Genomic DNA, 27,732 nt, shown 5'->3' with positions numbered 1-27,732 from the left:
GTATGGAAAGAAAGGTATAGCCTAGATGACTGGGGAATAAGCATAGTAGGGTTAGTGTTCAAGAACAGATGGGCAGTATATAGGACTCACCTGCCACACTGTACAAAAGTACTGGAGAGGGTAACTAATAAACAAATACCCAGAGTAGTAGATAGAAAGATGGGAGATGAGCAGTTTGGATTCAGTTCAAGAAGCAGCACAACTGATCCAATGTTTGCAGTGAGGCAATTAGTTGAGAAGAAGCTAGAGATGGTGAATGAGACCAACTAGACATTCCTAGACTTGGAGAAAGCATATGACAAGGTCCCAAGAAAGCTAATCAGGGCAGTACTGCGGTGGTTAGAAGTCCCAGAAACGTGGGTAGAATTACTGCAAGCTATGTACAAGGACCGAATGACTCAAGTACAAACAGTGTTCAGACTCACTGAGGAGTTCCCAGTGGGAATGGGTGTGCATCAGGGGTCACCGGGTCAGCCTTGAGCCCACCACTGTTTGCACTGGTAATGGACTGCATTAGCAAACATGTCAGAGGAGATCAACAAAGCTGCTGTATGCAGATGATGTGGCATTACAGGCAGATTCTGAGCAAGAACTTCATCAAAGGATAGGGGAATGCAATGCAAAACTGAAGACATATGGGATGAAACTGAGTACAGATAAGACAGTTGTAATGGCAGCAAATGGGGAAATCAGAAGACTCTGAGAATTGAGATAGGAGAGAAAGTAGCAGAACAGGTTAACAGCTTCAAGTATATGGGAGGGGTGGTTGAGGAGAAGGGAAGTCCAAATGAGGAGGTCAAAGCTAGAATCAGAGGGTCTGCAGCCAACTGACAGTGTCAGAGGTAGTGTATGCAGAAGAATGCCAGAGAAACTGAAAAGTAAGGTGTATAACTGGGCAGTAAAGGCAGAGATGATGGAGATGAAGTGCCTCAGACACACAAAGGATGTAGGATGCACATTGTAGTCTAGACAAAGAAAAAAGGACATCAGAGCAAAAGCCAAAACAACTGCAATTGCAGACAAAGTCAAAGAGAACAGATTATGGTGGTTTGGGCACATGTGCAGAAAAGCAGAAGGCAATCTGGTGAAGATGATTTGGGACAGACAGGAAGAAAGTAAGAGGAAATGAGGGCATCCAGCAAAGAGGTGGGTGGATTGTGTGAGAGAAGATCTGTGACAGTCAGGCATAAGTGTCAAAAAAGGTAGAAAGGTGGCACTGAATCAAGAGAGAGAGATATGTTGACAGTTGACATGGCACCCCAACGCCATGTAGAAAATAGGGAAAAGGGAGTTGATGATTGTGATGATGATGATGATGATGATGATGATGGTGATGGTGGCGGTGATGATGATGGTGATGATGATGATGATGGTGATGATGATGATGATGATGGATGATTGTGATGATGATTGATGGTGGGGACGATGATGATTGATGATGATGATGGTGATGATGATGATGATGGATGATTGTGATGATGATTAATGGTGGTGATGATGATGGTGATGATGATGATTGAGGATGATGGTGATGATGATGATGATGGATGATTGTGATGATGATTGATGGTGGTGATGATGATGATGATGATGATGGTGATGATAATGATGATGATGGTGATGATGATGAATGGCCTAGAAATATATTTCAGTTTGCTGCTGTATGAACCACACACTGCCACCCATAGCTAACCCCTCTGTTCTCAAAGACCCAAAATCAGGGACAGATTTGATTTAAATACTGCTCTTATTGCAAAATGAACAGGTTTTGCATTAGCAAGCATTTTATGAAGGATAGGTATTTAACATTGTGTTATACATAGGTTCATAAGAGGTTATTAGGCTAGCAGTCCTAGAGCCCTTACAAGCCTAGCCATGTTAATCCTGGGTTGCCTCAGTTGTGTTTGGTTAGATGGACTTAATTTGCAGAGCGCATTGATGATAAACTCTGACTACCTGTGCCCATAAGGGACATGGGTGCCACCCCCGGGGAGAATTTGCAGTCTCCCATCCATTTATCCAGGTTGTGCTTGAATAAGGTCAGTGAGGAGCTCTGCTTCATATGAATTGGAAGCTTATTCCAGAGTAGTGGCAATCTCTGGGAGGTATATCTGTCTCTCCAGCATGTTCTGCTGCTGTCACATGCTACATTAAAGTCCCTCGAGCCAGTGACTCTTGTGCAATTTGACTTGCAGATGTGCATCATATCCAGTAGGCCAGGCACAGGTCACCTCTCAGCAGCCTGTATGATACAGAGTACAGTGACAGGGCTTTCAGTCTGTCCATGTAAGTCATGGTTTGGAGGCCCTGTATTTTCTTGGTGAGAAACCTCTCTCCAGTTGCTGCAGGTGTCTAGTGAAGTATCTGCAGAAGGGATCACTGTACTCTATTAACGGTCTGATGAGGGTTGAGTACAGTGGAATTATAACATCCTTCGACCTGCATGGGATGCCCTTACTTATGGGATGCACAACATAGAAGTCTTTCCTTACAACTGCGGAAACTTGGTGGTCAAAATACAGATTGCTATCTACCTGTGCTCCCAGATCTCACTCCACTGGGTTTGAGCTTAGGGGGGTGTTGCCACTATTCTAATTAGCAGGGAATTTCACTTTGCCAAAGGGGATAATAATGCACTTTTTTTCCATTTAGTTTTAGACCATGGCTTTGGCAACAGTCATTTGCCTGTGTTAGCCTCTCCTGTAATATGTTAACATCATTGGGGGACTCAATGATTGCACCCAGTTTGCAATCAGCAGCGAACTTGGTAAGCCAAAGACCATCTACTTCAACCTGAACTTCCAGAAAATAGATTGCAGACAGTAAATGGCCCAGCACAGATCCCTGTGGTATGCCACTGGTGACGAGTCTACTGGTAGAGGATGAGTCACCAACTTTGACAGTATGTGTTCTGTCGGTGAGCCAGATGGCTGACCATCTAGTGATGTAAAGGTTAATCCCCAGCTTGGAGAGTTTGTCAATGATACCAGAGTGGGGCATTGTGTTAAAAGTCTTGACCAGGTCAAGATAGGCAGTATGCACTGTCTTACCTTCATCCAGGGCTTTGGTGACATTCTTGAAGAAGTGTACTAGGTTTAATAAGCATGCTCGACTCTTAATAAAGCCAAACTGGGTTGGATCTAGAGTATGAAGGTCACCTATGTTTTGTTAATAAGGTCCATGATGATTCTTTCCCTGGCATTGCTGATGAGGCTGGTTAGACTTATAAGTCTATAGTTCCCAGGGTCAGTTGATGCCCCCTCACTTTGTGCAAGGGGATTACTGTTGCTGTTCTCCACTCTGCTGGAACAAAGCCAGTTCTCAGGCTATGGTTAAACAGAATGTCAAGTGGGTGCACTAGGTCCTGTTTTAGATTACTTAATAAGCAACCTGGGATGTTATCTGGTCCCACTGAAGCCATGTTTAGCCTTGAAGAGCCCAGATATGACCTGCTCTTTGGACATACTAGGCAGATGACTGGTGTAAGGTATGCTTTGAGGTATGGCTGGTGGGGACAGGGGGGTGAAGTTTGCACCAGATCTGTCAGGTAGCAGGTTGACAATCTTCTCCAGTATACTATGAGTGGTACCATCTACTACCAGTTCGGCACACAGCTGGCATTCCCTTTTAGATGTCAGACGTAGTTAAAAAATGCCTTATGATTATCCTTAGCTAGGAATGATATTTTACCTTCATAACCTGCTTTAGAGGACTTTACAAGATTTCTGATTTGCTTGCTCTAGGTGTGGAGGGAATCCTTCCGCTGCCGAGCCCATTCCCTCTTGTTCTTAGATATCAGTTTCTTCCTTTTGTTATATAATCTTTTTACACTTGAGGTCCACCAGGGTGGCTTGTTTCTTTGGGAGAACCTGGTTTAAATCTGGTCAGGTACAGCCTAGTCTATACAGTTGCTTAAGTGTTTATACAGAGCATTTGTGTCCACCTTTGCATATGAGTCAGTGTTGTCTGTGATTGTGGGGGTATAAAACTTTTTATACCATTGCTTAGTAGGTTGTAGTTTGCTTTGGAAAAGTTTTTTAGTTTTTTTGCTTCTGTGGTTCTGACGGGTTCAATAAATACTTCAAACTGATTTATGTTCCAACCTTACCAGGAAGGGCATCACACGGGGGGGGGGGGGTGCAGTGACCCCCTATGTTGGTGAGTACTATTTCTAGGATATTTGAGCCCCTTGTAGGGGTGCAGACTATTTATTCCAGAGCATTTGTATTGCCAAAGTCCAAGAGCTTCTGGGCAAGCATGTCTGTGCCCATGTATGTCACCCAGTCAATGGAAGAATAGCTGAAATCTACCATAACTAAGGTGTTGGGCTGTATGGTGAGTGACTCCATTAAGTCCAGGTAGGCAGAGTGCTTTTCTTGGTTCATGGCAGGTGACCTGTAGTTAGCAATGATGTGGTAGGCTATTTGGCCTAAAGTTAAATGGACATGGAGTAGTTTGAGACAGTCATCCTGACTGACCAGTCTCAAGGTGTACTTGGCTTTAATGAAGATGGACACACCTCCATGGCTCTTTTATGCTCATTTTGAGGTCTGAAAATGTAGAATGCATTGTAGTCTTGCAGGTCCGGGGTGTTCTCCCTGGCCTTGAACCATGTCTCAGTGACTGCACAGACATCAGCATCTTCCAAAGTGAGGAATGCTTCCTGGGAGTGCAGCATCATGTTTAGACTGCTAGCATTAAGCAGCAGATCCTTAAGTTTGTATCAAGTGGATTTTGTTACGTTGGAAATTTTGTTGTTTTGACATTGCCTAAAAAAGGCACTATGGGGGAGGCAAGCACCTTTGCCAGTATCCAAAAGCCTAAAAGAGACAGGTGCAGACCATCTATGACAAAGCAGCATGGCTTGTCGAGCATGTCTTCCCAGGTTGACATTTACTGGATACCCCTGGACTGACACCACAAGTTAAGCCAATTTTTGAAGTCAATCATGTTTAGTTTATATTGTGGCACCATCCTCGGTGAAGGTAGAATGCCATTTAGGGCTAGAGTGATACCTGCCTGGGGCACAATCTGAGAGTTGAGCCACATCTCTCTCATATAGTCCAGAGAGGTATGTCTTACGTCATTCACCCCAAAATCGACTATGACAGAGTCATAAGGGGACTTGTTGTTGAGTGACTTCACTGCATGTGTGATTTGATGGATCCTGGCACCTGACAGGCAGCTGACAGTAACCCTTTCCTTATGCAGCCTGGTGATGGGGACATCTGTGTGTGTCACTATGGAGCCACCTATGACCAAGACATTAAGTTTTAAGGTGTTTTGCCTGAGGGGCTTATTTGCTGAGACACTGGTATGTGTGTTGTCATGTGTAGTCATTTCTATTTGAGCAGCAGTGTGTGCAAGTGGTTTCTGTTTGGGAGGTCTCTGATCTTTTGGTAGGCTTCTAGTGAGTACCTCCACTTATGTGGGTTTATGTGTCGTGACCTGTTTGATGTCCAGTTTGTTGTTACATGAGAGAATTTTTTCCCAGTTTCATAGTGTAATTACATCTTTCACATAGGGAATTTGTTTGTTTTAGGAGCAAGTGGTTGTCAGTATACATGAGGCAATTATTACATTGCTTCGGTATGCCCATGTGAATCAGACTACCTGGTGAAATGATGGGAAACTGCCCTTCCATTACAGCAGGTTTTTACCATATGTACTATTAGGGAAGGGAGTGGGCTAGTCTGACCAGTTTTTGTGCTAAGACTAACAAAGGTGCTTGTTCTATTAAAGGCTATGGATAATAAGTATGGCAACGCTGCTCAGTGTGTCTGTAGTGCAGTAAGGAAGCTTGGAGGATTCCACTGACAGATGTCTAGGGAAAAATTGAATTTCAAGGTGTTTGCATCTATACAGGGCACCCCTAACCCTTATTATATGGTGTGCTGAAAAAGCACAAACACAAGTCTTAAATACAGGCAAAATTAAGACACTTTTAAGCTAATATACTGATAGGAAAGCACACAAAGAACCTTCCTCCAGCAATCCCCAGCTCATACAAGGCTGGATCCACATTCTAATGCCACAAGGGTGCAGGGGAACCCTTCTTAATGTAAGATGACTGGTTTAGTGCTCAAATGTAGCAATAACAGGTTAGATTCAGCAGCTCTGAGTCTAGTCTATGCTATTTAGGTATCAGAACAGTGTAAATCAAGTGCAGAGAAGTGCAAAAAATACTTAGAGCCTTTTTGTGTGTTTCCCAGCTAAGATAGACCAGGTAAACACCTACTGCCACCAGATGAACAATACGAGTCCTCCCAATGCAAAAGCACAGTAAATGAGTGTCTGGAGTGAAATGTTTAACTTAACAATATAGATACAGAAGTGTACTTTAAACAGCTTATAAAAGTATGGTTATTCAATAAAAGTACTTCACATTGAATAAATGAACCAACACCCACTCAACTGTACAGAATTTATAAAGGCGCTAAAACACAAGATAAGCTGATTAATAAGCCCAACAGACAATAAATCTACATTTAGAAATCTCAGGTGTTTTCCCACCCTCAACAGACCAGGCTACCTCCCAGTGCACTAGATGGAAAATCCACTTAACTCTTTTGCGTAAAACAATTGTTTGCTAGAGTGTAAAAATACACTACTTTATCCAACAGCTAGCTAGATCAAGCAGAACAGACAATGAGAGGCAAAATGCACTTTTCCAATGTAAGCACAAGGAAAGGCACATAAATAATTCAGGACATTAACAGCAGCGTAGAAAGGGAGGAGCTTATTAACAGCAGTGTAGAAAGGGAGGAGCTTATCAACAGCAGTGTAGAAGGGGAGGAGCTTATCAACAGCAGTGTAGAAAAGGAGGAGCTTATTAAGCTCAATTTACAGTAGGGGTCGGCAGCCACCAGGTTTAAGAAGCAAATCAACAAACATGAGTGTGGGTGGGAAACACAGCAGGGAATCACCAGCAGTACTTTAATGTATGCAGGCTTCAAATCTTTTCAAAGACAGAGGCCCAGAATTTCATTGAGTATTTAAGTATCTCTCAACAGTTTAACCAATGAAAAAACATGTGAACTGTGCAGCCTATGCTCATGTAGAGCAAAATCATCGGGCCAAGCAGATTTCTTAACATAGAAAAGATGTTCCTGCTAACTACTACATCAATAACAACACCCTACGTATGCACTCAGTGGTGAGATACCTGGGCACACAGGTTGACAGCAACCTTACCTTTGATCACAATGTCTCCACAGTGGTAAGAAGGGCATTTTATATTGCTCATCTAATAAGTAAGGGCATTGCCTCCAGCAAAAAAAGAAGTTATAACCACCCTGTACTCTTCCCTCATCAGGCCAATAATTAAGTACAATGCACCTTTTCGTATGTACCTTTCCAAGCAACTGGAGAGACCACAAAGGTTCCTCACAAGGAAAATTCAAGGTCTTCAACATCTGCTCTATGATGATCATCTGAAATCACTGTCACTTTATTCTGTTTCATACAGACTACTCAGAAGTGATCTCTGCCTTGCATATAAGGCAATCTTTGACCTTGCTTTATTGGAAATGCTGCATATCCATAAATCAAATGGTACAAGGATTATTTGCTCTAATGACCTTAACCTGGTATGTTACATTAATAGAACCTGCTGGAGTTACAGGTTTGCCTCCCAGAGGTTACCACACCTTTGGAACAGACGCCCGCTTCATGTCAAGCAGAGCACCTCAATAGCCTTCTTCAAATGCAATCTGGACAATTGGATGGGTAACCGTAAGTTCACAGCAGGGGTTCTACCTATGTCCTTCTTGGACAGGGGTGATAGGTGCTGATCATAGAAATAAGGGTAAAACCTGGATAGGCTTGTAAGAGCCCTACTGTCATTAGCCTAGTAAGCTCCTATGAGCCTGTGAAAATGGAGCCAGTATCAGAAAGCAGCTCTAAAAGGTCACAGACAAAAATATAGGTTTTCTCACCCAGCAGGGAATCAGCAGCACTGCTTTTGTTTATGGAGGCTTCAAATCTTTTTAAAGACAGCTCTATGAGATCAGAGAGATACATAATAAGGATGTCTTTTTCACATTTTCAGAGTGTAATCAGTCCACTTCATGTACTACACCTTTGGTTGGTTAAGTATAACTCCTTCATTAGTGTACGCTGCTTGAGAGAGGTTGTCATGCTAAGGCAGTGATGGTCAGAGAGGTTGAATAATTCACACAAAACTATATCTAATGCTTATGTGTTCACAAGGAAACAAGCAGGGGCAAATAATCACCCGATCATGTTAGCATGGAAACAAGCAGGGGCAAATAAACACCCGATCATGTTAGCATACAGGAAAATTCTGAGAAAGATCTAGTTCTTGGTTTTCAGCTTCTGAATGGCAGACGACAAAGTGGTCCTTGTTCCCTTCAGGGAAACCATTGAGAAATACTTTAAATTTCAAAATTAGGGTTGAGGACTTCACTAAAGACATGCAGGTAGATGCGTGTGTGAATGGGTGTGCCTTCTTTGAAGGTTGGGTGTCGGGCTGGCAACATGGCACCGTAAAAATTCACTGCCAATCATGAGCAGACCGGAGTTTCGCTGTGGCGACCCCTATCCGGGAAAAGCCAAAAGACATAACCTCGCTGCAAGTGGCTTACTACCACTCATTTTCAGACACACTTACTTGTCTTCTCATGCAGTCATTTACCTACCCTTTAAGTGACTGAGGGACAGACAGACTGACTGAGTGACTCACTCACTTCACCCATCCACTCACTTTTTTTTATTCATCCCTCATGCATTCATTTACTCACCCTCTGAGTGACTGAGGGACAGAGTGACTGAATGACACACTCACTCACTTCACCCATCCACTCACCTTTTTATTCATCCTGTCAGTCACCTGCTCAGTCAGCCACATGTCCACTCACTCACTCACTCACTCACTCACTCACTCACTCACTCACTCACTCACTCACTCACTCACTCACTCACTCACTCACTCATTCTCTAGGTTATACAAAGAAACAACAAATTGCAAAATCCAGCTTGTATCTCAGGAAAACTGAAATAAAGAACATTATCTCAAAAAATAAAAAGCCTAAGATGATCACTGAGCAACAATAAACACTGCTCAATATAAAAGCTATGGCTAACAATACACATTTTATGCTATACTGTATTGTAAGATGGCATGTGCACTCACTCCAAATTACAATAATCACATCAGAAGTTGCATTTAAATCAGTAGCTGTTTGAATAGCTAGGAGTAGCAATGCTGAGTCCCAAAATGTGAAGTGTGAAAGACTGAAAATGTGGATTTGCATATACTAAGTCCAAGATTGCCACTTCTTGGAATATTCAATTTTCTCCAATGTATGGCAATATTGGAGTTGGTATATATACTTTTGGGGGTAGGGGATTGTCCCCCACATTCAGCATTGCAGGACAGAGCTTACCATTAGCTAAAAACAGGTTTACAAGAGAAAACAACATCTGATATTTGCGCTTTTCCTGTTTTTGCTATTTTTTTATATTTCGGGACTTGGCATTGCAAGTCCTGACATTTCAATAGGCAGCCTTCAAACCATACAAAGATACAAATCCCTTCCTTTACTTTCATGATTGCAACATCCGTCTCCTAGCCACAAACCAGGCTCCTGCCTGTTACACACTCTACATTCACATATGTCCTCAGTGACACTGCATACACAACCTACATACCAAACGATTTCTATCATCAGTGAGTCCACTGCTAGGGCCGCCCTCTTCTCCTTTCCATTTCCCATTGAGTTATGAATCAGATTATTATGAGTCACTCATAAAGGTTCTATCATCAGCTGGTCATTCAGTGGCCTGGTCACTGAATGAGTGTGTCATACAGATGTGCCTTCATTGGTCTCTGAAACACCTGGACCATATCCATCATACAGAACATCCAAACGGCAAATCTTCACATACTGCTGTTATTCAGCACATGATACCTAAACATGTGTTACTGAATATTCAGAATAGTGAGTGTCTAGTTTGTCAGCTACGCAGTCATTCATTCATTCATTCATCCACCTCACACCCACCAGCCCACATTCACTACTTTACTTTGTCACTAATTTATATACCCACTAAATGACTCACTCACTTATTCATTAACTAATCCACTCACTCATTCCCCGATGAGCTTCTCATTCATTCAGTCACCCATCCACATATGTACTTATGCACTCACTCACTCACTCACTCACTCACTCACTCACTCACTCACTCACTCACTCACTCACTCACTCTTTTAGTCACACACTGCTCACTCACTCACTCAGTCAGTCACTCACTCACCCATCCGCATATGTACTCAATCACTCACTAATCCACATATGTACTTACTCACTCCCCCTCTCCCTCCCTCACTCACAGTCTCTTAAGCACTCACTGAGACATCCATCCATTCACTCACTCGTTCATTTACTCACTTATCCACATATGTGCTTATGTACTCACTCACCTTCCTATATATATATATATATATATATATATATATATATATATATATATATATATATACATACATACATACACACCCTTATGCAACATATATGTACTCACTCAGTCACTCACTCATCCACATTTGTGCTTATGCACTCCCTCACTCGCTCTGTTACTTTCTCATTCATTGGTTTATATCATAAAGCATTACTTATTTTGGTGTAAAATTTGTTTTTAGAAGTCTTGTGATGTCTTAGTTGTTTAAAAAACATTTCCACTAACATGGTCTACAGTTTTTCAGTTGATGGTAACTATGCTCCATGTTCATGAGGGTGATCTTCATATCTTTTTGGAAAAAAACACCAAATCAGGTTCTAATTTCTGTTGTTCAGACTTTGGCACAGGGGACTGGCAAGCTTAAAATCTTTGCTGAGACAGTTCTCTTTTCCCCACAAAATACATACAAAACAGAAAGCATTGTGTATAGAACCATTAAACCAAGAATCTATCTGCATGAGTTAGTGGTAGCTGAGGTGGATATAAAAGATCCCACAGCACCTACTGAAAAAAACGTAGAGCTCCTTTATTTATATGCAAAATAACTCTTATTTACAAAATATTTCCATATTTACAAATATTTGCATATGTACAAACATATAAATATACAAATCTGTTTACACATATTCACAATTTCCTCTACAGTCATGCTAAATTTTTATAACTATTAGACCCACACACCTTTTTCCAGAACCATCATCCGTTTTTCTTTATATCGTTGCTAAAATCCATTTACCATTAAATGTAATTTTATTATTTCATTCCATATAACCCATATAACCTAAAATAACTTTTTATCTATTTTTAACATATTCTTTACTTCTATTTTTATAATATCCATATTTAATCATATCCATGTTTATTTTATCAAATTCTTTTACATCTTCAAAAACATCTTCTTTACATAGTTTTCCGGTTTTCCCCTTGTTACTCTTTTACATTTCAAAAACATATGTTCCGAAGTTTCTTCTTCTTGACAATGTAAACATATTCTATCACTTTTTTAATATGATGTGTTTTTCTTTTATCTATTGCAAGTCTCCACAAATAATGTTGGCATTCTACTTTCTTATTGAACCATTTATTTCTTATTTTTTAGCTTTAATTTTTTCATTTGTTAGATTTTCCCATGGTTTTATATAGCAATGTTTTATCATTACATCCTTACACCATACTTTTCTTTTTCTATATAATCAATTTTTATGTTCTACAAAATATTTTTTCTTGGTAACATTTTATTTCTTCATCTATACACTCTTTTTCTCTTTAACTCATCTCTTTAACTCATTTTTTATCATACCCCAAAATTAATCACACACATATGTATACAGTTTTACTACTAGTCTCTCATCTTTTTCATTTATCCAAGCCTTTGTTCTCTGAATGGTAAGTTACACATTCTCCAGAAAAGACGTGTTTGCTTTATTTCTTCTTATAGTTTTTCCCCATTGAATTTTACTTGCATCTTTATTCTCAAATTTTATACCTAACACAGACATTCACAGTAAAATATATACCCCAGATCTTCACTACATCACCTAAACATTTACTTTTATCGTTATTTAAAGCCATCCCTATCACATCTAGACACTTATTTGTGCAAATTATTACTTCTTTTATCCAAATGTTGTGTTTTGCAATTATTATAATCTCATCTGCATATGTTAACAGAACTGGAATTTGTAAGCCTTCAGGTGTTATTTCCCCTATTATATACTAACACATTCATAACTAATGCAAACAATATGCAACTCATTGGAGATCCTTGACTTACACCACTCATCATAGGTACCTCTTGGCTTAACCAGCCATTTACATGCAGTTTTACTTTATTATTACTATACACTGACTTGCATACTTTCCTAACTTTCTCACTTATATAATATTTTTTCATTATTACCCATAAGATTTCATGTCCAATTCTGTAAATTGTCTTATTAAGGTCTCCTATCATGATTTTGCTTCTTCTTTCTGTTCATAATATTATCTGCAATTTCTCTATCAATAATTTTTGACAACCCTTCCCCTTTATACTATATATGCTATCTTTCATAATATTTTCTGTTTTAGTTTTAAATCTCTTTGTATTATTTTCATAAAGATCTTATAATAATTATTATTCAATACTATTGATTTCCAGTTTATTTATATTTATTTATTGCATTTGTTAACCTGGAAAGTCTATTGGGCCTAGGTGAGCATTTTCAGTAGAGGCCTGGGGAGAAAAGCTCCACATACATTAATAGTACATACAAGAAATAGCACAATATACAGAGTATATACAGTTTCAATGTATAAAAATAATATAAACACAGCAGTACAAGTTATTTACAAACATTACACATCTACATTGCATACAATTGTATTATTGAAGATGGGGTTAGATAGGGTAGCAGTTTTGATTGTTAATTGTTGGATTTTTGTACACATAAACAGTTGAAATTTAGTAAGTCAGTGAGAGCTCAAAAGAAGTAATATTGTACAGGGTTATAGTAGTGGAATCAGGTTTTAGGAGGTGGTATTTAGGCACAAGTACATTGTCAGAGAAAAGAAAGGTGTTTTCTGAGGGACTTCTTAAAGAGAGCAGGATTACTGATTGTTCTGATTGAAGGTGGGAGGGCATTCCATAGTTTGTAGAGAGTAAAAGAGTATAGTATTTGACCAGCTGCAAGATTTGTTTTTTCAGCTTTTAGCATCATTGTGTTTTCAGATCTTAGAGGCTTGTTACGGTGGTATGTAGTCAGTAAGGAGGAGAGGGAGCAGCAAGTTGAAGGTTTATATATGAGTTTATGTGCAGTGGTTAATTGTGAATAAGTGAGGTAGTGTGACAGTTTGAGCTAGTTTAGCTGATGTAGAGATAAGCAGTGGTGAGGTGAGTTTTTTGAATTTGTAACAAATTTAGCAATACTGCAGTGGTGGTGTTGCGGTAGCATTGTTGCCTCACAGTAAGACGTTGTCCTGTTTGATTCTTAGCTAGAGTGTCTTCTGTGTGGAGACATGCATGAATGGGCATATCTTCGTTGAAGGTTATGCATCAGGGCCAGCAACTTGGCATGTAAAAATCTACTGCCAATCATTAACGGACCAGAGTTCCGCTGTGGCGACCCCTAACTGGGAAAAAGCCGAAAGACACAAACAAATTGTAACACGAGTCAAGTTTGTTTTTTTCAGGGAGGACTGGATATTGGTGAGGCTGAGGAAAGGATGAGGCACAACCTTTTTTTGCAGTGAAATTAAGGTAGTATTTGTATCTGTAGAGGGTACCTAGTTTTTGATGTGTTTTTTATGTTGCTGTGGATATGGAGGTCGAATGTTAAATTTTCATCAATGATGACACCTAGTAGTTTAGTACTTGGAATGACTCCAATGACAGTATTATTATTATTTTTTTTTACATTTTTTTAACCTTTTCTATCTTCCTTCTTCCATATGAATTTAAGTATTCCACTACACAATTTGGTATACTTAAAACCTTCATTTAACCAATCATTCAAAATCTTTGAACATTTTATGCCAATCCCTTAAATTTTTATACATTTCATACCCAATTCCATCTGGGCCTGCAGCTGAATCTATATTTACTTCTCCTACTACTTTATCTAGTTCATTTAAAGAAATCTTTTTTTCCAACTCTTTATTCTCCTTTTCTGTTAACTTTTTCACTTTCCAGTTTTTTTCATGACCTTATTTTTTTATTTAAACATTTCTTGTATGTATTGTACTACACTATTCATATTCTTTTCCCGAGTTCTTTTATTTTTTTTTTATTTCTCTCATTACACTGCCATCTTCCCTTACTAATCTTCTTAAGTAACTTAATACTTCTCTTTTTCCTTGTAAAAAAATATATGTGCTTATATAACAATTATTGTATTTTTTCTTGAGTTCTTTCATATAATTCTTTTTCTTTGTCAAAGTACTTTTGTTCTAAATCTTTCAATGCATTATGTGTTCTTTTATATTTTTCTTTTTCTATTCTCAAACACCATATTGCCACTGTTAAAAACAGTTTTTTTATATTTTCCTTAAATATCATCCACCATTCAGATCATTTTTATAAAATGTTCTTATAGTATTATGATCTTTCCATAAATGTATTACTAATCTCTTTCCTTCTTCTTCCCATTGTTTCTCATTTATCCTTTTTATTCCTTTGCCTATGTTTATATATTCCTTGTTTTCTCTTATTTCTAGCCATATTGCCAGGTGATCAGAAAATCCTGTTTCAACTACCTCACCTTCTTCTATAACTAAACTTTCTGATACTATAAAATAAACTATTTCAATTCTATACATGCCCATTTTGTAAGTCTATGAATTATTGTCCCAGAATTTTAACTTACCACATCTCATAACTTCATATCAAAATATGATTTCCTTTCTTTTTACTATTCCATCTTAAATCACACTTAAAGTCTGCTGTTATTATAATATTCCCATGTATCACTGCATAGTCTAAAATCTGATGAAATAAGCTTTCCTTTCTTTACAGTTAGTATAAGTATATAATGTTATAACTATATGTACTTGTTCTTTCCATGTTAAATCTACAATAGTTAATCTTCCCATTTTTGTTAAAGTTACATCTAACATCTTCAGTGTATTTCTATAGAATACGGCTATTTCAGAACATCTCTCATTTCTCAAATTCTAGATTATCTTTCCTCCCCTTAGTTTCTCTGTTTATAATCTTTCTTCGTTTGTTAAAACTCTTATGTCATACAATATTATTACATGTACATCACATATATTACACCACTCCAAAATTCCTAGTCTTCTTACTATATTCTTACTACTATTGACGTTTACAGAAAGCACTCTGAAATGTTCATCTGCCTTTGATTCACGCTGTCATCAGTTCGTAGCTTTCTTAACAGGCCGTCGACTTTCCTTCCCAAAGATGAGAATCAAACGCTGTGCCGTATATCTATGACTTAAACACCTTAGCCATTATAGCAAGCCCCAATCCTTAACTTCTATATATTCCTTTTCATACAATTCCTTTCTTTTTTTCTTTTGTACTTATTCCTTTAAACTTTCTTTTTCTGTCTTTATCTTTTACCAGTACACTTCTTTTTTCCCCTTTGACTACCTCCCAGTTTATGTTTTCTTCATCAATTTGATGAAAGCGCTTGACGACTGTCTTGAGTGGATTTTAATAAAGTGTGGATATCGGTCGTATTTGTGGATTTCTTATACAGCAATTCCCTCGTCCATTGGACTCTCGGGGGCTAGTTATTGACTTGGAAGCGGTCATTTATTTCTTCTTCACTTATATCAGAAGCCTCTTCTATGCCCTCTCTGTTATTATTTTTCTCATCTACTTTTTCTTCTGTTTCTATTTCTAATTTTTTCTCTTTGCTCGTTTTCTTTTATTTCTTTTTCATTTCCTGACTGTTATTTTCATTTCTGCAATCCATCCATAAATGTACAATTCTGCTACATTTATAACATTTATTCTTTTGAATCATGTTCCATTTCCCCACAAATATAACCTTTTCTTTTGTCACAGTTACTTATCAAATGTCCTTCCTTTCCACAAAGAAGATGTTTTGTCTTCTTTACATTGAATCCTTACTACATACTTCCATTTTCTTTTTCTTCTGCATTTTTTTCTGCTACTGCACTTTTGCCTTCTTTTACTTTCTCCGCATACGTTTTCTTTTCCATCTCACCACTATTGTTCAGGATTGTCTCTGCATCCTCCTTTTGTATTTTCTCCATACTGTCCAACAGGAAATCTCTCCTTCATTTTCTGTCTCACTCTGCACCACCATTTCTTTAAGTGAATCACCCCACAATTCGCCCAGTTGCGGAATTGTAATTATACAGCTATCATTTTCTGACTCATCATCAAGCAGGTTTCTTTGAAACATTTCCTCATTTTTGATATTCACTTTCTCCTTTGTTTCCTTCACTACTTCATCATCTCCTTCTCTCTCCATACTACCTCTCTGTTTCGCTGGGTCAATGCTGCAGATGGATCAGAAACAGGAAGTGTTCCTCCAAAATGGTTCCCACTCACAACAATGACAAGTAGGGGAAGTTCTCCAGTGCCCTGGCCAAATTTCCCCAAGTGGTATAAGTACCACCTCAGGTCTCTCCTGAAAATAATCCACTAGCCTAGAGAGATAATTTTATTTTTATTTTGTTTATTTATTATTTGTTAACCGGGAAAGTGTGACTTGGAACGAAGTCAATTTTCAGCGGAGGCCCGGGGAGAAACACTCCAGATGCATGTCTTTGTAACGTGGGAGGAAACCAGAGTACCCAGAGGAAACCCACACTAATGCAGGGAGGACATGCAGACTCCGCACAGAAGGCACCCCAGCCGAGAATCGAACCGGAGAACCTCTTGCTGTGAGTCGACAATGCTACCACTGCACCACTGTGCCATCCAATCTGGTCAACAAAGGATAAATTAAAAAAAATAAATAAATTACCCTTTGGTATCCACAGCATGGCTATTTATGTTCCAAAAAAATTCAAGAAAATGAGTTTCGACAAAGCCAAGTATGAAATAAATTCATCACTGATTTGCAAACTGAGTTATTGTACTTCATCTTCCTTTCAGACTTGTTTTTTGGCTCAGTTTAGTGACTGGATCCCTAACACCAATGCTGCAGATTCAGGTCTGAATAATGGACTAATTGTTACAAGACATGAGCTGAAGGGTTAAGAAGACCTTGCTTCCAGCATGTTCTGTCAGCTGAAGAGAAAGTGTAGGAATTAACCAACTTACTGCTGACCCAAAGTGGAGGCAAAGTGAATCAACTATGGGCATTTTTCAGCAAAGCCTTAAGCTGGTCCTAGTATTACCTTAACCTTGTATACATCCTGAAGCAATATAATGTTAGGGCTTCCAGGGAATACTATACATGAGGACTGGTCAAGAAGAAACAGGTTAAACCCTCTGGTTTCAGGCTGTGGAAAGTGCTCTGTATTCTGTTAATATGGTACATTTGTATGAACCTCATCCCTTTGAATTGTGGTTGTTATAAGCTTATGTATTTCAAAAAGTTCAAATCTACAGCTGTATTTTACACCTGCAATACATGGGGCTTCCTTTATGTCCCATAACATCTAACATAATCTGCTCCAAGCTTGTACAACCTCAGGCTAAGTTATAATATTTATTCGTATAAAGTTGACTGAATGGGATCAAACAACTGTAGTTCTTTTTTTTTTAATATTTGTTAACCAAGGAAGCCCACTGGATGCATCTGCCCCTTTTTAGGGGTGACTTGGGAGCACAGCCTGGTTATAGGGCTTGCTCGGAGTCACATAGAAGGCTGACAGAGGTAAATAGATTCAAATCCTATACTCTTTGGTTACAAGAACTTCCTAATAGTTTGGATCATTAATCCTCTGCACTAACTGCCAGTAAAAAGTGACATAGTGACAAAACCATATACTCATCCATGCTGCAGCTTAGCAACTAGAAAAAGTAAAACACTTAAAATGCACCAAAAGGGAACCTGTATAATAGGGGGTGACTGCGAGGACAGGGAGAGGGAGGATAAGGTTAACTGGACATGCCCCGAGATGAAAACAAATAAACTGATACAAAGTGAGACAGCTTTGATATATGCTTTCTAAAGTACTCATGCAAATTGATTTTTTTTTAATTTAGCAAAGAAATCCATTAAATAAAGAGGTGCTATGGCATCATGTAGTTTGACCCTAAGGCAGTTCACAAAGACAAGAGGAGCAAAAGTCAGAAAAGACATTTTCAAGACAGCCACATTCAGCTATCACAAACAGTGAATGCACATTTATGAAAATTTGCCAACAACTCTATCAGCTACTGCATGTAATCAGTTAACAAGAAAGCCACATCTTAGTGACAGGAAACCGTGGTTGTAATTTAGCTAAATATGAAGAAAACAAATTTCCCGGTGCTGAACAACCACAACAGGATGGCATCTTGCTGCAACCTTCTGTGATGACATGACAAATGTTCAAAGCACTGATGCAAGTCTTTTACTAGAAAACATGCTATAAATAAAAATACAGCCTGTTCTCAAACCAACCCAATGAATACTTTACTTCTGATTGAAGTGATCACAATGAATACTTTACTTCCGATTGAAGTGATCACAATGAATACTTTACTTCTGATTGAAGTGATCACAATGAATACTTTATTTCTGATTGAAGTGATCACAATGAATACTTCACTTCTGATTGAAGTGATCACCCCACTGGTCAAACCTGCTGGAAGGAAATGCCTTGCAGCTCGTCTTTTCAGTAATAAAAACTGGGACTCATAGGCGTCTACAATGTGCCTGTGCAGTGTACATTTCATGGAAGTTACTGTAAAAACTGAGACTCATAGGCGTCTACAATGTGCCTGTGCAGTGTACATTTCATGGAAGTTACTGTGCAAAGAGCCAAAGAGCTAATCAGACCTGTATTAGAGGTTGCAATGTGAGAGCACTTTAAGTGGAAGACAGTATGATTTGAGATGCATCACTATCAGGAGAAGCATTGTTAGGATTCTCTTTTACTGCGGGCGGTGCTACAGCAGAGCACATGGCCAAAGGGACGGACATTGCGATAGAAACATGCTAGTGCAGCCAAGTCAGTGCAAATCCTGTGCAAAATGTAGCACCACAGAGCTGCATCTTACCCTCAGTCTGCACAAGAAGGGCAGAATAGCAGACAGTGGGAGTGCACAAAAAAGTACTAGCCTTGTTCAGCATACAGAGATGGAGGAAATGGGGTAGATAGGAAAGTAGGAAAGAGGAAACCAAGAAGCAGAGAGAGAGATACACAAAGATAACCACAATTATAAAGGGGGGATGAAGAGTCATTATTTCTGTCACAAGACAAGTTCCTTTTATTAATTTTACAAAAGATGAGAAGGTGGAGAAGGTGGTGAGTGACTGCTGTGGTTAAGATAGAGGGAGAACGGTGGGTATCAGTAGCAGGTGGACAAACATAGACAGACTCACAGGAGCAGTAAATAAAGTGAAAAACTGTAATGAGAGATGGATAATGAACTAGGAATGATGAATTACAAATAAGGGAAACAAAATACCAGGATGGGGATAGGATAGGGTTCTGGTGTAGTCGAATGCAAGATCAGCCAACATGACAACAAATCAAACTTTGCTCACCTGAGTGTGACCACGGTAGATGCCTTTACTCACCTCCCCCCCTCGGGACGCAGCCTCTGCGGGTACCAGTGATCCATCCAGGTCACCCTCAGATACTTAGACCTGGTGATGACTGCTGATTCAGTACCACACACATCAGTTGGCACATCATGAGTTGACCTCAGCCACATGACTTTATCTTTCACAACTGAAGGATGACATAATAGAAAAAAAATGTTTATATGTTTATGCTACAAACACAATCGCACTTGTACAGTGGACTGGGACAGGTATGTTGTTGCCCTTCTACCACGGGAATACAAAGCATGCACTGTTAAGACAGTATTAGACAACAGTACAGACAAAAATGTGCAATCAGTACATTTCAGGCTCTGTCTCCTATACCCTTCTGCCTGCCAAAGATGAAGCAGGTTAAGGTTGTGCTACATGACATCACTCTGCCAATTCCGGCACAGGACAACAGAATTAGTGATGCCAATGGCTTCATTCACTGTCCTGGCAACCTCATGACGGGCATTGACCCTCCACAGTGACCATCATACTGGTCTAGTATACACCCCTCCCTTAAGTGTTGTGCAGGAAGAACAGGAAACTCCTGCTAAACAGGGCAAATTACACTGGTGCCCAGCATTCCACAGTGCATGAAGTAGCCATCAATTCTTACTCAGTTCCACTCAAGGCACAAAATGTAATCCCATGTACATGGACACATTTGTGGATTGTGTATTATACAAGTCAGGGGGTACTGAATGCAACTAGTGAATGCACTGTATCATTAAGAATGGCTGCAGCATTACATCACAGCACTTTGGGTCTTTGTGTATACACATTCTTGGTCACTTACACCGTGACTAGCAGCAGCATGTTTAGACAGCCCAATGCACTATGGCAGTGATTTACAGATCGTGGCACAAACTAGCTTCATTAGGATTACATCTGCACTCATTAGCCCTTGTTAACACAACGTAACATCTCCTTCATTTTATGCAACATCACTGATTTCCATACAGCTATGAAACAGAGGAATTTCAGTAAAGATTTTGTACTCTTGGGCACAGACTTAAGAAAGCAGTCCTGCCTGATAAAGTACCACAGCCAGAACAATAACCCTGTGTTAGGCTATCACTGACAGTGAGACAGATGTTATGCTGCCGTATGTAACCAGGAACCTATGGCACTAGCATGCTACCATATGTAACCAGGAACCTATAGCACTATCATGCTGCCATATGAAACCAGAAACCTATGCCACTATGCCACAAAACAAAGAAAAAAAACTAAGGGTAATGCTGCTCAATGCCAGAAGTCTCAACCTCAAGATGCACGCACTGCCTGCCTCTTCTCAGTGGAGGACATGTCTGTGCTGTGACAGAAACCTGGTTCAAAGTGGTTCAAGGGAGGCACCCCACCACTGTCAGGTTTTACATCATATCATGCGTGGCCCCAAAACCAAAAATACCGGACAAGAGGGAGGGGATCCATATTCATCAAGACACACCTCACACAAGATTGGTGGCATCGTGGTGCTTGAAAACATCCAGGTGCAAAACCATCCAGGTGCATTTAACCATGACAAGTTGCTGTTACATTTGTAGCCTCAGGAACCTCACCTGAAAAACTCAGGAACCTCATAAAAACACTGGAAAACACTGGAGGATAAATGTATCTCATCACTTAATCATACTAGGTGACCCTAATATAGACTGGAACATTACTCCAAGCTTTAACACTAAACACTCTAGTTCAAAGTTCCTGGAATTCAATGCCATGGAACAACTAGTCACACACAACCACCATCTCCACAAACAGAGAAAACATCATTCAACGACATCATCACAACATGGTTGGCCATGTTCATACCTCACTGGTGAGATCTGATCACAAAAACTGATCACTGGAGGTCCTCATCGCGCCCCCGAAATGAAAAACCCCACACAAAAAAGAACTAACGAAGTCTACCTTCACACCTTAAAAAGACGTGTTAACTCTTTACCTTGATGAGCTCTCCGGTTGACCCGCTCAAAAACGGCTGAATTCATTACAAATGCCTTCTTACAGCACTACCAGCACCAGCACCTGCAAAATGCATGGAAAAAGCAGACTCCAAAGGCAAAAAGGCAAGGCCCAGTCTGGCTGCGTCCAGCCACAAACCCTATGTAAACAAAAAATAAACAAAGAAAGGAAAAAAAAGATAAAAGCAAGATCCTTAAATAAAGATTGATCAAAAAAATAAGATTAAAAGCTAAATCAAGCTCTCAAAAAATCCAAAAATAATGAAAAAAAAAAAAAAGGACTCTAAAGACAACCATAAGGCATTCTTTTTAGCTGTCAGAAAACCTGGAGGAAACTCCCAGATATGCTCAGAATTAGTTCAAATGATGTGATAACACATTGATTGCCAACATTGCCAAAACATTGCCAACACAGGATCTGCAAAAAAACCCCTCCCCCCCCCCAAAGGATTATCATCTAAAACCAAAGACCTCCCCAAACATCTCTCTCACGCCTGCTCTCTAAACTGCTCTCCAAGGCAAAGAACACAGCATCCATGGGACCTGACGGTGTCCCCCCCTCCTGTGGCCGACAAGAACTCAACAAGAAATAAACAACAGGTAGTAAGAGCTGGCTTTCTAAGTCTCACCTCACGATTATCGCACTCCAGTGACAAAGGCGCAGCCTGTGTGGTCCCACTCCACAAAGGCCTCCACCAAAGCCCCTAAAATTAGGCCCTGGATATGACCAAGAAGCCTCTCTGAGGCATATTAGCAGGAAATAATGGATCTGGAAAAATAAGACTGGGGAGACTTGCCAGACTTTCTTTGTCAAAGGCATTTGGACTTTTTTTCAACAGATCATGCCTTTTTTGATCATTGAGGCTTTTCAACAGTCACCTAGGCCATTGGCGAAGGAAAGGCATTCACCTCAGCCTACCTAAGGATGCGACCACTTTTTCAATACAACCTCACACTCAAATGTATCATAAAAAATTACATTGAAAACAGCACAACTACAGTGTGAGATGGGTTGCAAACCAGAACCCACAGGGTTAGATAGATGCAAAGACATGGTCTGGGTCAGAGCTGTCAGCGTCATAGCCCTCCAGTGTCCAGTCACAAATTGGCTTTGGTACTTCTGTTTGGGACAGGCAAGCAAACTTTTGCAGAGGTTACAGAAAGACAAGCACACACAGGAGACCGCAAAGCACGCAAATAGAAGTTGAAAACACAGAAGCAAATGGACACCTGAAGACATCCAAATCCTTAAGAAACAAGGGAGCCAAGGTCATGAACCAATACCAAAATGGTGGCAATGAACAAAATACCAAAGATAAATAGGAAATTTACTGAAAGAAAGACATAGGTATTAGAGAACCCAGATACCAATAGGAGGGTAGTAGGTGACACCTTTATTAGGTTTACAGGAACCTTATCTAAGTAGTTCAAATATAGCTCAGAAGACCCCTACATTATTTCTAGGATAGTCTTCCAGACACAGGGAAGTCATAGATCAATCCTATCTCCCAATCATCCATCATAACTCGACATGACAATGCCATATGCCCACCAATCAATCCACACAAACCCCAGCTGCAGCAGCAAAGGATCTGACCAAAAACATCACACTGAAGGGCCTCAAGTCTCCAATTATGTCTTATAAAAAGTCAGTTGAAACTCTGTGCCTTGCTGACAGAACTCAAAATTATTCCAGAGGTGACCAACATGCTAGTACATGCCAAATACCAAACCTCTTGATCCACATGAAGGCGGGAGAAAAAACTCTAATCCATACAGCCATAACACGGAAAGAGCCATTAATGACGGGACCACAAGACGTCCTATGCTAGATTAAGGAACCCATGCTAATGTGAGCAGAGACAAAAACAAGTTTTGTTATGGCAGAGCATGAAAGAGGATTTGTTAAAGAGGCCGAGCACCCCCCACTGGACACCCAGTGTCACTGTCGCAATAAGGGATGGAGATAATGGATGGGCTCACAGAGGCAAAGCAGCATAATAATGGCAACTAGAGGCTACTCAAAGGGTGGGCGTAATAAACTGGCACTAACAGGCTGGCTAAAAATGCCCTCGGCAGACAACTAGCATGCTGCCATATGTAACCAGTAACATTTGGCACTAGCATGCTGCCATATGTAACCAAGAACCTATGGAACTAACATGCTGCCATATGTAACCAGGAACATATGGCACTAGCATGCTTTCATATGTAACCAGGAATGTATGGCACTAGCACGCTGCCATATGTAACCAGTAACATACGGCACTAGCATGCTCCCATATGTAATCAGGAACCTATGGCACTAGTATGCTGCCATATGTAACCAGGAAGCTATGGCACTAGCATGCTGCCATATGTAACCAAGAACATATGGCACTAGCATGCTGCCATATGTAGCCAGTAACATTTGGCATTAGCATGCTGCCCTATGTAACCAGGAACCTATGGCACTAGCATGCTATCATATGTAACCAAGAACCTATGGCACTAGCATGCTGCTGTATGTAACCACTAACATTTAGCATTAGCATGCTGCCATATGTAACCAAGAATCTATGGCACTAGCATGCTTCCCTATGTAACCAGGACCCTATTCACTAGTATGCTGCCCTATGTAACCAGGAACCTATGGCACTAGCATGATGCCATATGTAAACAGGAACCTATGACACTAGCATGCTGCCATATGATACCAGGAACCTATGGCACTAGCATGCTGCCGTATGTAACCAGTAACATTTAGCATTACCATACTGCCATATGTAGCCAAGAACCTATGGCGCTAACCTGCTGCCATATGTAAACAGGAATCTATGGCACTAGCATGCTGCCATATGTAACCAGTAACATTTAGCATTAGCATGCTGCCATATGTAACCAAGAACCTATGGCACTAGCATGCTGCCATATGTAACAAGGAACCTATGGCACTAGCATGCTGCCCTATGTAACCAGGAACCTATGGCACTAGCATGCTGCCCTGTGTATCCAGGAACGTATGGCACTAGCATGCTGCCATTTGTAAGCAGGAACCTATTCACTAGTATGCTGCCCTATGTAACCAGGAACGTATGGCACTAGCATGCTGCCATATGTAACCAGGAATCTATGGCACTAGCATGCTGCCATATGTAACCAAGAACCTATGGCACTAGCATGCTGCCCTATGTAACCAGGAACGTATGGCACTAGCATGGCACTGTGATGCCTGCCTGTGACAGTGGTGCTGGCAGGGTAACTGTGTAACAATGGAAACTTTGTGAAGGCCATACCAGCAGGAGTATGGTGTCTCAGTGCCCTATTCTAAGACAAGGCTGCAGTATATAAGTGGGGAAGAGGTTGTGCCTGGAACTAACTGTAGCTTGTAAACAGGTGCATGGGGGTTTAAAGGCTCTGGCCATGATCGCAGTCATAGAATGGGGAGTCTGTGCAGGGCACTAACTGCAGTTTCTAAACATGTGCAAGAGGGGTGGAGGCTGCAACCATGACTACAGTATATACACAGTCTGTGCCTGGCACTAACTGTGGCTGATAAATGGGCAAATGTGGGGAGGCTGTGGCCATAGCAACAGTATATACATAGGGGAAGCTGTACCTGTCATAACTGCAGATGATAAACAGGTGCGTAGGGGGCCTGTGGTCATGACTACATTACATGCATAGGGGCGGCTGTACCTGGCACTAACTGCAACTTATAAACAGGTACATGGTATGGAGCTGTGTCTATAGCTACAATACATACATCAGGGAGGCTGTACCTGGAACTACTTGCAGCTTATAAACAGGTACATGGGTAGGGGAGCTGTGCCCATGGTTACAATACATACATTAGGGAGGATGTACCTGGCACTAAGTGCAGCTTATAAACAGGTAAAAGGGGGGCTGTGCCTATGGCTACAGTACATACATGGAGTGACTGTACCCAGCACTAACTGCATGTTATAAACAGGTGCATGGGGTGTGAAGGCTGTAGCCATGGCTATAGTACATACCAGGTGTTAGGCTGTGTCTACAAATAATGGCAGGTGACACAAAGGTTAGGTGTGAAAGCATCAGGTTAGTAATATCCTTTAAAGTACACTACAACACAACACACTTCATGTTTGAAAGGAAAGTTTGACCAAGCTGCACCTGTATATTTGACCACCAGGCATCTCTGGTGTGCAACTGCAACAAGCTGCATGACAAATTATGTTTGGCGTTGTATATGCTGTAGCTGCACTTTATTGTGCAGTACTGTGCAAAGCACAGGATGTTATGTGAGCCTGTACCTGTGGGCAGACAGTGCTGTCATGTGTTTTCCTGCTTACACAGCAAAGAAGGTCAACCTACCATTGAAGCCAGCAGGGGGCGCCTGTGGGTAACAATGAGGGAAATATGCAAATAGCGTAGCCAATGACACAGTGACATTGTCAGCAGCATTACAGGGTGAGAGTTCATTCACATCCACAGAGGCCTTGCAGAGTTGCAGGCTGAGTAGACATCCTAATCAGGAAATGATGGTCATCTTGTACCTGAGAGACCATACCTGTGTCCTGAATATAAAAAGTATTTAAAATGCACACTATCACTGTGGTGTGCATACCCACCTATAATAGACAGAAAGGAGAGCTAGATACCACTATGTAACCAGGACCATCCTTGATATGTCTGTAGCACTTGGGATTAACCAGTAGACATGTCAGCCAGTCATCCAGGCATAATCAGCTACTGCCCACAATATTGTGGAGATGGTGAGCATGTTCTTGTCTTCAGCTACAATGTGTGTCAGCTGTATACACACCTGGGGTACAGGGACAGGGAACACACAAAGCTGCTAATGTCACTGGTTGAAAATGTTGCATCAGTACATAGGTTCATAGGTTGGTACTAGGCTATCAGCCCTAAGGCCTATACAAGCCTAGCCATAACAATTCCCTGAATATTTCTTCCCACAATATTTACTTCCCTGGACCCCTGTCTAGCAGGGTGACTGACATGATCCCCAAGGTGAATTTCCTATCTCCCATCCAATTGTCAAGGTTCCTTTTGAAGAGGGCCAAGGAGGTGCTCTGCTTGACATGTATGGGCAATCTATTCCAGAGTATGGGGAGTCTCTGGGTCAGGAACCTATCCATCCAGCATGTTTTGTTCATTTTGATGACAATGTTTAGATCCCTGGAGCATGTGGCTCTGAGGGTTGGGATTTCTTTAAGTGGAGCATGTCCAGCACCTCATGGTTTGACATGGCCTTGTATGTTAAGCAGAGATCACATCTGAGTAGACGACATGCCACAGAGTATAGCTGGAGTTTTTTTAGATGGTCAGCATAGGGCATCTGCTTTAGGCCTGTGATTCTTTTAGTGAGGTATTTCTGTGGTCTTTCCAGCTGTTGCAGATGTCTTGTGAGGTACATACCAAATGTGGCATTGTATTCTATAATGGGTCTAATGAGGGATGAGTACAGTGAGACAATGGCCTCCTTTTTTCTGGATGAAAAGCACTTAGTGAGGAGGTGTGCCACATAGAAGGATTTCTTGACTGTTTTGGTGATGTGATTATCGAAGGTGAGACCACTGTCCACCTGTGTCCCTAAGTCTCTCATCACACTTTCGGTGTTTAGTGTACTGCCACCTATGTGGTAAATCATGGGTACATGGTTTTTCCCAAAGGGGATAACTATACATTTCTTGGCATTAAGCTTGAGCCCATGGCTCTGGCACCAAGCATCTATTCCTTTAAGGCCCTTTTGTAGAATATCCACATCATTTGGGGATTCAATAATGGGTCCCAGTTTGCAGTCATCTGCAAACTTTGTTAACCAGTGGCCTGTACTTCAGAGAAGTAGATGCTAAACAAGAGTGGTCCCAGGACTGAACCCTGAGGTACTCTACTTGTCATCTGTCTGGAGCTGGAGCTGGATTTGGAGTTGGCTACTTTTACAGTCTGGGTTCTGTCAGTAAGCCATTTGGCAACCCATTGAGTGATGTAGGGATTTATGCCCAGCTTAGTAAGTTTATTTATGATTCTGGAGTGGGGGATGATGTCAAAGGCCTTGGCGAGGTCCAGATAGGCTGTGTGGACCACCTTACCCTTGTCCACAGCTCTGGAGACTGATTTGAAGAAGTCAA

This window comes from Protopterus annectens, chromosome 4.part0, assembly GCF_019279795.1.
Source record: "Protopterus annectens isolate FY-2018-M chromosome 4.part0, PAN1.0, whole genome shotgun sequence".
Classification (NCBI taxonomy): Eukaryota; Metazoa; Chordata; order Ceratodontiformes; family Protopteridae; genus Protopterus; species Protopterus annectens.
Note: the sequence above shows the minus strand (reverse complement) of the source record.